Source organism: Macaca nemestrina, chromosome 17 (genome assembly GCF_043159975.1).
Source record: "Macaca nemestrina isolate mMacNem1 chromosome 17, mMacNem.hap1, whole genome shotgun sequence".
Lineage (NCBI taxonomy): Eukaryota > Metazoa > Chordata > Mammalia > Primates > Cercopithecidae > Macaca > Macaca nemestrina.
In genome coordinates this window covers 40,139,849-40,153,236 of record NC_092141.1, presented here as the reverse complement: position 1 = coordinate 40,153,236, position 13,388 = coordinate 40,139,849, and the positions used below count along the sequence as shown (strand labels likewise).

Sequence of the window (13,388 nt, the reverse complement as noted above, 5' to 3'; positions counted from 1 at the left end):
ATATTTCACTTTATAAGAAACACTGTGCTTCATCTTTTCACTCTGTTAAGGGCATTGTCTGTCATCAGATTTAACAATCTTTTCTTTTCTGCTTTATGATTACTTAAAAAATTTTTCCTGGGCCAGGCCTGTAATCCCAGCACTTTGGGAGGCTGAGGCGGGCGGATCACAAGGTCAGGAGATCGAGACCATCCTGGCTAACACAGTGAAACTCCATCTCTACTAAAAATACAAAAAATTAGCTGGGCGTGGTGGCGGGCGCCTATAGTCCCAGCTACTCTGGAGGCTGAGGCAGGAGAATGGCGTGAACCCAGGAGGTGGAGATTGCAGTGAGCCAAGATAGCACCACTGCACTCCAGCCTGGGCAATAGAGAGAGACTCCTTCTCAAAAAAAAAAAAACAACAACTTTTTTTCTGGCCGGGTACGGTGGCTCACACCTGTGATCCCAGTATTTTGGAAGGCCAAGGCAGGTGAATCACTTGAGGTCAAGAGTTTGAGACCAACCTGGCCAACATGGCAAAATCCCATCTCTACAAAAAATATAAAAATTAGCTGGGCATGGAAGGCATGCACCTGTAATCCCACCTACTCAGGAGGCTGAGGCAAGAGAATTGCTTGAGCCCAGAAGGCAGAGGTTGCAGTGAGCCGAGATTGTGCCACTGTGCTCCAGCCTGGGCGACAGAGTTAAACTTTATCAAAAAATAAATAAATAAATAAAAATAAAAAAAATCTTTCTCTGAAGTCATAATACAGATATTTTTTCTATAATTTCTTCTGAAAGTTTTAAACTTTGCTTTTTACATTTGGGTCTTTAATTCACCTGAAATTGCTTTTTGTCTATTGTGTGATGTAAGAATCTATTTTTTCCCTCTATTCCTCATTTGAGGAACCAATATTCCCAACATTATTATTGACTAGACTATCACCCCTTCCCAGCCTGAATTGTAATACCATCTCTGCCATAGACGAGGTTTCCTCAAAGGCTTAGACTTGTTTCTGGGCTCAGTTCTGTGCCATCGGTTTATTTTTCTATCCCTATGCCAATACCACACTGTGCTAGTTACTATAATTTATAAAATGTCCTGCTATCTCATAGGGTAAGTCATCCCACTTTGTTCTCCAAAATTGACCTGTCTATTTAGAGCCTGAGCTCCTCCATATAAATTGTAAGAGCAGTTTGTCAGATTGTGCGCATGCACACACAGAGTTGAAATTTTGTTTGCATTTGCATTATATTGATCCATTATTTGGAGAGAGGTTTGCCATCTTTATGAACCTGGGACTTCCCATTCATGAACATAATTTCTCTCTCTCTTTTTTTTAGGTTTTTAAAAGTCTTAATAAAGTTACACATTTTTTTTCTCTGGAAATATTTTGCATAACTTTTGTTGAATTCAATTTTAGGTATCATACAGGTTTTTGGCTATTTTAAATGAAATTTTAAAAAAATTACATTTTAAAATCACTCATGTGCTTATTATAGGAGCACAGTTGATTTTTGCACACAAATAATTTATCCAGCACCTTTGTCACTTTTTTTTTTGAGACAGAGTCTCATTCTGTCTGCAGTGGCACGATCTCAGCTCACTGCAACCTCCTTCTCTCAGGTTCAAGTGATTCTCCTGCCTCAGCCTCCTGAGTAGCTGGGACTACAGGTGCGTGCCACTATACCTGGCTAATTTTTGTATTTTTAGTAAAGACGGTGTTTCACCACATTGGCCAGGTTGGTTTCAAGCTTTTGGCCTCAAGTGAACTGCCCACCTCTGCCTCCCAAAGTGCTGGGATTACAGGCATAAGCAACTGCACCCAGCCTTTTCTCACTTTTCTAAGGTGCTTCTCTTGGAATTTTTTTTTTTTTTTTAAGACACGGGGTCTCACTCTATCTCCCAGGCTGGAGTGCAGTGGCATGATTATAGCTCACTGCACGTTTGGACTCCTGAGCTTAAGCAAGCCTCCTGCCTTAGCCTCCTGAGCAGCTGGACTATCGGCATGCTGGCCTCCTCTTGGATTTTCTTTATGGACAATGCTATAAACTGTAGAGAATGACAATTTCATTTTTTCCTTTAAAGACTTTTCAGCTTTGATTTTCTTTCTAGTCTTCACACACTGGCTGTGACCTCCAGAATAATGGTCAATAGAGGAGGTAAGAATAGGCAGCTCTTGATCCTAACTTTGAAGAGAATGCTTTGAGGAGAATTTTGCCCATGAAGTATGATGGTTGCTTTAAGTTTTTATAGATACACCCTTTTAAAGTTACAAAGTTTTTTTTCAAGTCTTAATTTGCTAAGAATTAAAAAAATATATATTTATATATATAGTCTTAGTCCATTTCATGTTGTTATAATAGAATCCCTGAGAATGGGTAATTTGTAAAGAAAAGAGGTTTACTTGACTCACGGTTCTGGAAGCTGGGAAGTCCAAGAGGTGTGGCACCAGTATCTGGGTGGCTTCTGGTGAGGGCCTCGTGCTGTGTCATAACATGGTGGGAAAGCGGAAGGGGAAGCGGGTATGTGCTGAGAGACCAAACAGGAGAGGCAACCTTGCTTTATAACAGCCTGCTAGGCCGGGCATGGTGGCTCACGCCTGTAATTCTTTGGGAGCACTTTGGGAGGCTGAGGCAGGTGGATTGCTTGAGTTTAGGAGTTTGAGACCAGCCTAGGTAGCATGGCAAAACTTCATCTCTATACAAAAAAACAAAACAAAACAAAACAAAACAAAAAAAACTAGCCAAGTGTGGTGGTGTGCACCTGTAGTCCCAGTTACTCATGGGACAGGAGGATCACTTGAGCCCGGAAATTTGAGGCTGCAGTGAGCTATGACTGTACTACTGCACTCCAGCCTGGGTGAACCAACGAGACCCTGGTTCAGAAAGAAAAACAAAAACAAAACCTGCTTGGGGAAATGAATCCCTTCCCAGGAGTTAATCGAGTTTCTAGAGAAAGATGCTAATCTATAGTAATGGCCTAATCCCCTCTTAAAGGTACCACCTCCCAATATTGATGCATGAGAATTAAGGTTCCAACATGAGTTTTGGCAGTGACAGTCAAACCATAGCATAGATCACAAATGGATATACACCCAGCCCTTAGTTTTTTCAAATAATTTTTCTATATATAATTTCCCTTTTTGATCTATTCCTGTTAATTATGTTAACAGATTTTCTAATGTTAGACCATTCTTTTATTCCTGAAATAAATCTCATTGGTTTATGTTGGTTGTTGTTATTGTAGTACATAATGCTGTATTGGTTTGTGAACTTAAAAGAATTTTTTTTTAATTTTTAATTTTTGTGGGTACAGAGTAGGTATATATATTTATGGGGTACGTGAGATTTTTGATACAGGCATGCAATGTGAAACAAGCAGGTCATGGAGAATGGGGTATCCATCCCTCAAGCATTCATCCTTTGAGTTACAAACAATTCAATTACACTCTTTAATTTAAAATGTACAATTAAGTTATTATTGACTACAGTCACCCTGTTGTGCTATCAAAATCGTAGCTCTGTTGCCCAGGCTGGAGTGCAGTGGCGTGATCTTGGCTCACTGCAACCTCCACCTCCCAGGTTCAAGCAATTCTCCTGCCTCAGCCTGCCAAGTAGCTGGGACTACAGGCACACGGCACCACGCCCGGCTAATACTAGTATTTTTAGTAGAGATGGGAATTACAGGTGTGAGCCACCACGCCCAGCCCTTATTCATTCTTTCTATTTTTTTGTATGCATTAACCATCACCACCTCCCCATCAGTCCCCGGCTACCATTCTTAGCCTCTGGTAACCATCCTTCTACTCTTTATGTTCATGAGTTCAGTTGTTTTGATTTTTAGATCCCACAAATAAATGAGAACATGCGATGTTTGTCTTTCCATGCCTGGCTTATTTCACTTAACAAAATGACCTCCAGTTCCACCCATGTTGTTGCAAATGACTGGATCTCATTCTTTTTTGTGACTGAATAGTACTCCATTGTGTATATGTACCACATTTTCTTTATACGTTCATCTGTTAATTGACACTGAATCTTAGCTATTGTGAATAGTGCTGCAACAAACATAGGAGTGCAGATATCTCTTCAATGTACTATTTTCCTTTATTTTGGGAATATACCCAGCAGTGGGATTGCTGGATCATATGGTAGCTCTGTTTTTAGTTTTTTGAGGAACCTCCAAACTGTTTTCCATAGGGCTTGTACTAATTTACATTCCCACCAATAGCGTTTGAGGGCTCCCTTTTCTCCACAACCTCACTAGCATTTGTTATTGCTTGACTTTTGGGTAGAAGCCAATTTTTTTTTTTTTTTTTTTTTTTTTTTGAGACGGAGTCTCGCTCTGTCACCCAGGCTGGAGTACAGTGGCCGGATCTCAGCTCACTGCAAGCTCCGCCTCCCAGGTTCACGCCATTCTCCTGCCTCAGCCTCCCGAGTAGCTGGGACTACAGGCGCCCGCCACCTCGCCCGGCTAATTTTTTTTGTATTTTTTAGTAGAGACGGGGTTTCACTGTGCTAGCCAGGATGGTCTCGATCTCCTGACCTCGTGATCCGCCCGTCTCGGCCTCCCAAAGTGCTGGGATTACAGGCGTGAGCCACCGCGCCCAGCCGGTAGAAGCCATTTTAACTGGAGTGAGATGTGTGTGTCATCCCTGCACAGAGGCCATGCTAATCTACTCTGTGTTGTTCTAATTTTAGTACATGTGTAGCGAGCGCTTGGTTTGAAAACATTTTATTTAAGTTTATTGCATCTCAAATTGTTCAAAAGTGAGATTGTGCTGTAATTTTCCTTTCTTATATTTTTCTTGTTTCATTTTGGTATCAAGGTTATATTTACCTCATAAAATAGTTTGAAGGTTTTCCTTCTTTTCCTGTTCTTTGGAATCATTTGCATGAAGTTGGTTGTCTGTTTTTTGAATGTTTGGTAGAGCTAACTTGTAAAATCACCTGGACCACATATTGTGTGTTTGTGTAGGTGGGGATAGATTTCTAAAACATGAATTTAATTCCTTTAACGATTATTTGTTTATTCAGATCCTCTATTTCTAAGTCAGTTTTTTTGTTTTTCCTTGAGACAGGGTCTTGCTCTGTTGCCCAGGCTGCAGTGCCATGGTCCTCCTGCCTCAGATTCCCGAGTAGCTGGGACTACAGGCATGCACCACTATGCCCTGCTTATTTAAAAAATTTATGTATTTGTAGAGACAAGGTCTCACTCTGTTGCCCAGGTTGGTTTCAACCTCCTGGATTCAAGCAATCCTCCTGCCTCAGCCTCCCAAAGTGCTGGGATTACAGGTATGAGCCACCACACCTGGCCCTTAGTCAGTTTTGGTAAGTGTTTTTGCTCTGTGAAAATGTTTATTTCACCCAGTTTATTGGCTAATCTTGCTCATAGTATTTACTTATTATTTTTAAAGTATCTATTGTATCTGTAGTTATTTAATTGCTAATATTATTTATTTGTGCCATTTCTTACTTTGATCAATCAGATCAAATTTCTGTCTATTGGTATTTTCAAAGAACCAGACTTGATTATCCCTTCTATTGTTTCTTTGTTTTCTATTTTATTAATAGTTGTTCCTTTCTTTATTATTTCCTTCTATTTTCTTTGTATTTACTCTGATGTAGTTTATAGAAAATCTTGAATCTGATATTTATTCAATTAATTTCCAGTTTCTTTTAATATATGCTTGTATTTTTCCTCTAATTACTGCTTTTAGCTACATTCCACAAATTTTGACACAAAGAATTTTATTAAGTTATAAATATTTTCTAATCTTCATTATGATTTTTTCTTTGATCCATTTGTTGTTCAGAAGTGTGTTTTTACATTTCCCAAACATATTAGATTTTTAAAATTGTGCTGTTATTGATTTTGAATTTAATTGAATTGTGATGACAGAATGCAGTCTACATGATATTGGTTCTTGATTTGCTTTGTATTGTAGTACAAAATCAATTTTCAAAATGTTCATGAAGCTTAAAAAATGTGTATTCTGTAGGTGTTGGTTGTGGAGTTGTGCATATGTTCATTAGATTAAACTTACCGTGTTTAATCTACAGCCTTACTTGGTTTTTTGTCTCTTGGATACTTCTATTTCTTTTCTTTTTTTTTTTTTTTTGAGATGGAGTCTCGCTCTGTCGCCCAGGCTGGAGTGCAGTGGCCGGATCTCGGCTCACTGCAAGCTCCGCCTCCCGGGTTCCCGCCATTCTCCTGCCTCAGCCTCCGGAGTAGCTGGGACTACAGGCGCCCGCCACTTCGCCCGGCTAGTTTTTTTTTGTATTTTTTAGTAGAGACGGGGTTTCACCGTGTTAGCCAGGATAGTCTCGAGCTCCTGACCTCGTGATCCGCCCGTCTCGGCCTCCCAAAGTGCTGGGATTACAGGCTTGAGCCACCGCGCCCGGCTTCTATTTCTAATTCAATTTCAAATTCCAATTTCTAAGAGATGTTAACCTCTCCTACTATGCTTGTAGATTTTAAATTTCGTCTTATAATTCTCTCAGTTTTTGCTTTTCATATTTAATTTTTGCTTAATATATTTTGAGGTTGTGTTAACTGGAAGCATATAAGTTCCGAAATGTTCGACCTTTGTGATTATCTCCTTTAATTATAATATAGTGACTCGTTATTCCTTTTTTTCTTAATTTCTATTTTTTTTTTTTTTTGAGACAGCCCAGGCTGGAGTGCAATGGCATGATCTCGACTCACTGCAACCTCTGCCTCCTGGGTTCAAACAATTCTCCTGCCTCAGCCTCCTAAGTAGCTGGAACTACAGGCATGAACCACTAGACCTGGCTAATTTCTTTTTTAATTTTAGTAGAGACGGAGTTTCACCATGTTGGACAGGCTGGTATTGAACTCCTGACCTCAAGTGATCCGCCTGCCTTGGCCTCCCAAAGAGCTAGGATTACAGGTGTGAGTTGCCACACCAAGCCGTGGCTCTTTATTTCTAATAATGCTTTGGACTTAAAATATATTTTGCCAGAGATTGGTTACAACAGCTTTCTTTTGATTAATATTTGCCTAGTTTATCTTTTATCATTAAATAAAAGTTTTAGCTTTTTTGAATCCTTGAGTTTTAGGTGTGGGTCTTTTATAAACAGTATACATACAGCTTTTATTTTTTAATCTAATCAGAGAATCTCTATCTGCTGAGTAAATCCTTTAGCATTTTTTAATATACTGTGATTACTGATATGTTGTATTGATTATCTCATTTTCGTTAATATACATGACATATAGAACTAATTTATATTACTTTTGTTCTTTCTAGTGCTCTGCTTTTCCTCTTTTTTTTTTTTTTGAGACAGAGTTTTGCTCTTGTTACCCAGGCTGGAGTGCAGTGGTGCCATCTCAGCTCACTGCAACCTCTACCTCCTGGGTTCAAGCGAGTCTCCTGCCTCAGTCTCCCAAGCACCTGGGACCACAGGCACATGCTACCATGCCTAGCTGATTTTGTATTTTTAGTGGAGACAGGGTTTCACCATGTTGGCCAGGCTGGTCTTGAACTCCTGACCCCAAGTGATCCGCCCACCCTCAGCCTCCCAAAGTCCTGGGACTACAGGCATGAGCCACTGTGCACAGTCAGCTTTTCCTCTTTTTTTCCCCCCATTTCTTGTCTCCTATTGGGTTGATTTGTTTTTCTTTTTTTTACCTCTACTAATTTGAAAGTTGTGAATTCTATTTCTATTCTTTTAGTGTTATTCTTAAATGTTTAACATATATATGTATTCTTTACTTAACAAGGTAGCAGTTATTCAACATCTTTATGTTTTTCCCAGATAATGTAGGAACTATTTGAAACTTGAAGTATGATCATTTTCTTCCTAGCTTACATATTGTTTTAAGTTTTTTAATGTATCTTATTTCAATATCCTTACATTTTGTATTATAAAAATTCATGTTGTTTTATGATGGCATGGCTTATTTAGATTTATCTTGGACTCTACCAATTTGTTCACTCATCGCTGTTTATTGCTCCTGGTTCCTTTTTCTATATTCAGTTTTCTTCTCCCTGAAGTATATCCTTTAGTTCTTTGCACATTGGTATGTAATGGTAACAAACACTCTTTCTTCGTTTAAGCAAAAGTCATTTTCTTCCTTATAACATCTAGCTGGGGATAGAATTCTAGGTTGACCATTATTTTCTTTAAGTAATTTGAAGATATTTTCCTTTTTTTTTTTTTGAGACGGAGTCTTGCTCTGTCCCCCAGGCTGGAGTGCAGTGGTGCAATCTCTGCCTCCTGGGTTCACGCCATTCTCCTGCCTCAGCCCCCCGAGTAGCTGGGACTACAGGCGCCCGCCAGCATGCCTGGCTAATTTTATGTGTTTTTAGTAGTGACGGGGTACGGGGTTTCACTGCGTTAGCCATGATGGTCTCCATCCCCTGACCTCGTGATCCACCTGCCTCAGCGTCCTAAAGTGCTGGGATTACAAGCATGAACCACCGCACCCGGCCCATATTTCCCCATCTTATCCTGGCATCTATTGTTGCTGTTGAGAAGTCTACTGTCAGCAAGTACTGGCAATCAGTATTTTTTATCTGTGACTGCTGTTTTTTTCTTTTCTTCTTTTTCTTTTTTCTTTCTTTCTTTTTTTTCTTTTAAGTTTTAAAATATTTTGTTAATGGCGAAAGGTTAGAGAAAGTAGAAGCTTTTTTGGAGGGCATTTTGGCACGATCTGTCAAAATTTTAAAGCTAGCATTGTTGTTTCCAGGAATAGATTCTGAAGATCTGATTGCACAAGGGCATGGAGCTGTGTGCAGAAGGAAGTTCACGTGGAGTTCTTTGTAATCATCAAACCTGGACCGGACAGGGGGCGGCACGCGCAGGAGCACACTCACTGGGAAGGGTGAGGCGCCTCCGTGACACCACCGGTTCCGTACACCTAAGGAGGAACTCCCCGGCCTGCTGGGCCCTGAGGGGTCCGGGTGAGCAGCCAAGGCCCCTGTCCTCATGCAGGGTTCTGGGAGACACTGGGATCCGTATGTATAAATAGGGGTGCTTTTCTGTTCCACAGAAGACAGGAACTGCCTGCGGTGCGTGAGGAAGCTGCCTCTGATGTGGCCCTAGCCGTCGCACCCAGCCGTGGGGCAGGACATGCCTTCCGTCCTGACCGACTTCCAGGAGAACTGGGAGCCATTCAGGTACCCGTCCTTCTGCCGCTTGGCCGCCAAGGGGCACCCGGAGGCGCTGTGGTGGGACGCGTACTTCCCGGTGATGTGGCCCTGGCCGTCGCACCCGGGGACCGGACACTTGTTGGGCTCTTGATCTTCTTTATCTTCTTTGCTCTGTGCTATCCTGATACGGCTTTTCTTTGCTCTCGGGTAACCTGAAAGGCCTAGTGCCAATCCGGCTTGGAGGCCTCAAGGCCACTGCCCTGAGCGTGCGTCCTCCAGGAAGTCCATCTCCGTTTCCCTTGAATGCGCAGGAACACGTTCTGTGCTGTTTCTCCCGGAGGTGATATATTACTGATTTTCCCTCGACAGTCCTGGTTTACACCTGGCACCCTTTCAGAATTATGAATAGTGCTCTATTTACTCTCAAAAATATCCTAGTTAGAATGATAAATTTTGTGGCCGTCCTGGGTGGAATTTCTTTTTTTAAATATTTATTTATTTATTTATTTATTTATTTTTTGAGACGGAGTCTCTCTCTGTCACCCAGGCTGGAGTGCAGTGGCACAATCTTCGCTCACTGCAATCTCCGCCTCCCGGGTTCATGCCATTCTCCTGCCTCAGCCTCCCGAGTAGCTGGAACTACAGGCGCCCGCCACCAGGCCCGGCTAATTTTTTTGTATTTTTTTAAGTAGAGACGGGGTTTCACTGTGTTAGCCAGGATGGTCTCGATCTCCTGACCTCGTGATCCACCCGCCTTGGCCTCCCAAAGTGCTGGGATTGCAGGCATGAGCCACCGCGCCTGGCCTGGAATTTCATTTTTACTTCCCCTTCTAAGGATTAATTGTGCTTTCTGTATCTGATGATTCATCAATTCTGGACATTTTAAGCCATGTTCTCTTTTTAATAAGTCTACAAATAATAACTTCTGATTTAAAACTGTATATTAAGAAAATAAGTTAATAAACGTATGATTAGATTAATGTATCCTTTTTCTCTTCAAATTGTCTGGCCTGCCAATACCCTTAAGAGCTGGCATAGTTACTGTTAAAACACACCAGTTTTATTATGTAAATGGAACTTTTTTGGGCCCTCAGTCTCCAACACTTGCTTCAACCCTTTGTGTGTTTGCTTTTATTGTGTGTCATACATAAATAATATGTAAAACATACGTTAGCTACCACACGTGCCTGTAATCCTAGCACTTTGGGAAGCCAAGGCAGGAGGATTGCTTGAGCTCAGGAATTTGAGACAAGCCTGAGCAACTAAAATTAAAATTAAAAAAAAAAATTAATTTAATTTACTAAAATTAAAAAAAATTAGCCTGATGTCATGGTGTACACCTGTAGTCACAGCTACTCGGGGGGTGCTGAGGTGGGAGGATCACTTGAGCTGGGGAGGTCTAGGCTGCAGTGAGTCCTGATTATGCCACTGTACTCCAGCCTGGCAACAGTGCAAAACCTTGTCTAAAAACAAAACAAAACAAAACATATGTTAAAGAATACGGTGCCCAGCACTTTGGTGAACAATTTGAACATTATCTAATGCCTGGGATGCTCCCTTTGGCTGCTGTTTAAGTGCATTCTGTTGCAGTCCCCATGTAACTGCTATTCTGAATTTTATGTTGATTATTTGATTACTTTTCCGTATAGTTTTTACCACATGTATTTTAAAACAATTATTATTTCTTCTACTTTTAGAATGTATACAAATGGAATCATACTGTATTATATATATTCTTCAGTGACCTGATTTTTTCTCCTTCAAATTTATATTTTTGAAGTTAATTAATGTTGATGAATATCACTGTTGTTCATTTATTTCAGCTGTGGTATAGTAGCCCAGTGTCAATATATCACAATACATAAATCCACTCTACTTATTATGGACACAGAGAATGCTTCCACTTTTTTGGTAATTATATACCTATCACTGGGACTGGGGGTCATAGAGTATATGCGTGTTCAACATTATTAATTAGTACCTAACAACCAGTGGTGATATCAGTTTCCATTCCCATTTGCAATATTTGAATTTCTTTTCCTTCACACGCTCACTAGCACTTGGGACTGTCAGTGCTTTAATTGTTGCCCAATTGGTAAGCGTGGAATGGTAGGGCATTGCGTCTGTTCGTTTAAACTTTTAATTTAGGCTTTGTGATTTTAATTTGCATTTCCTTAATTCTCAATTGTGTTAAGCATATTCTCATGTTTATCACACATTTGTCTTTGATCTTCAGTGGAATTCCGGGTTTTCATCTATTTTCTTTGGGGCTATTTTTCTCTTTCTTATTGATTTATAAGCATTCTATGTTCTGGAAATTAATCCTTTGTAATATGTGTTGCAATTGTCATCTCCAAGTTTGTGTCTTGTTTTTTCTCATTCTTTATGAAGTCTCTTGAAAACCAGAAGTTCTTAATTACTTCATGTACTTTCTTTCTTTCTTTCTTTTTTTTTTTAGAGTTGAGGTCTCACTCTGTCACCCAGGCTGGAGTGTAGTGCTGTGATCATGGCTCACTGCAGCCTCGAACTTTTAGGCTTAAGTGATCCTTTTACCTCAGTCTCGTGGGTAGCTGACGTTATGTGCGAGCCTGTGTGCTCACCTGACCATTTTTTTTTTAAAGGTAGGTGCCGTTTTGTCCCTTATTTAATAAGTCTCTCTCTACCCTGAGGACCTAAATTATGAAATTATTATTCTGTATTATCCTATATCATGTCCTAATTTTTGTTATAGTTTCACCTTTCACATTTGTGTTTAAGCTACTTTAAATGGATTTTTATGTAGGGCATGCAGGAGGAATAAATTTTAACTTTTTTCCATATGGACAACCAATTGTGCTGGTATCATTTGTTGTGGTCCATCCTTTTCCTATTAAACTATAACATCTGTTCTGTCATAAAACCAGCTTCCGTATATTTTAGTTCACCTGGGCTGCTATCACAAAATACCATAAAGTGGGTAGCTTAAAAACAACAGAAATTTATTTCCCATAGTTCTGGAGGCTGGGAAGTCCAAAATCAAGGCGAATTTGGTGTCTGTTGAGGGCCTGCTTTCTGACTCTTAAATGGCAGCTTCTTGCTGTGTCTTCACATGGTGGAAGGGGTGAGGGTTGTCTTGCAGGCTGCTTCTTTTTTTTTTTTTTTTTTTTTTTTTTGAGACGGAGTCTCACTCTGTCACCCAGGCTGGAGTGCAGTGGCCGGATCTCAGCTCACTGCAAGCTCCGCCTCCCGGGTTCACGCCATTCTCCTGCCTCAGCCTCCCGAGTAGCTGGGACTGCAGGCGCCCGCCACCTCGCCCGGCTAGTTTTTTGTATTTTTTAGTAGAGACGGGGTTTCACCGTGTTAACCAGGATGGTCTCGATCTCCTGACCTCGTGATCCGCCCGTCTCGGCCTCCCAAAGTGCTGGGATTACAGGCTTGAGCCACCGCGCCCGGCCGCAGGCTGCTTCTTATAAGAGCACTAATCCCGTTCATGAGGGTGCCACCTCCTTGACCCCATCACTTCCCAAAAGCCCCACTTCCCATCACCTTGGGGAGGAAGATGTCAATGTATGCATTTTGGGGGGATATAAACATTTAGACCACAGCACCGTATCTACCTACATTTGTTTCTGGGCTTTTTCTTCTATTTCATCAGTCTACTCTTGCACCAATACCATACTTTTTTTTTATTACTGTAATTTTGTCTTGATGGCTGGTAGGGCAGCCTTTATTTTCATATCTAGTAGGGCAAATCTTCCCCTCTTGTTCTTCTTCAAGAATGACTTGGGTTTTTTTGGCCCTGTCATCTTTCCTACATATTTGATTGATTGGTTGATTGATTGATTGATGATTGATTGAGATGGAGTCTCTGTTGCCCAGGCTGGAGTGCAGTGGTGCAATCTTGGTTCACTACAACCTCCATCTCCCAGGTTCAAGCAATTCTTGTGCCTCAGCCCTCTGAGTAGCTGGAATTACAGACATGCACCACCATGCCTTGCTCAGTTTTGTATTTCTAGAAGAGATGGGGTTTTGCCATCTTGGCCAGGCTGGTCTCAAACTCCTGGCCTCATGTGATCCGCCCGCCTTGGCCTCCCAAAGTGCTGGCATTGCAGGTGTGAGCCACCACGCCCGGCGGTAATCTTATTCTTTCAAAGTCCCTGTCCTTCCAGCTAAACCATTAGCCTCTGTCTAGGAATCCAGGTAATATCCGTACATCCATACCTCTAGCCTGGGGGTGGGGCTGGGAGAAGCCACTGATTACAAGACAGTCTAAGAAACTACCATATCTTGCCATTATGACTGTGAA

At 41.1% G+C, this 13,388-nt stretch overlaps 1 pseudogene; it reads right to left on the bottom strand.

The window, feature by feature from the left end:
• Positions 1 to 4,602: 4,602 nt before the first annotated feature.
• LOC112427325 (U6 spliceosomal RNA) lies at positions 4,603 to 4,716 on the bottom strand (annotated as a pseudogene).
• Between the last annotated feature and the right edge of the window lie 8,672 nt (positions 4,717 to 13,388).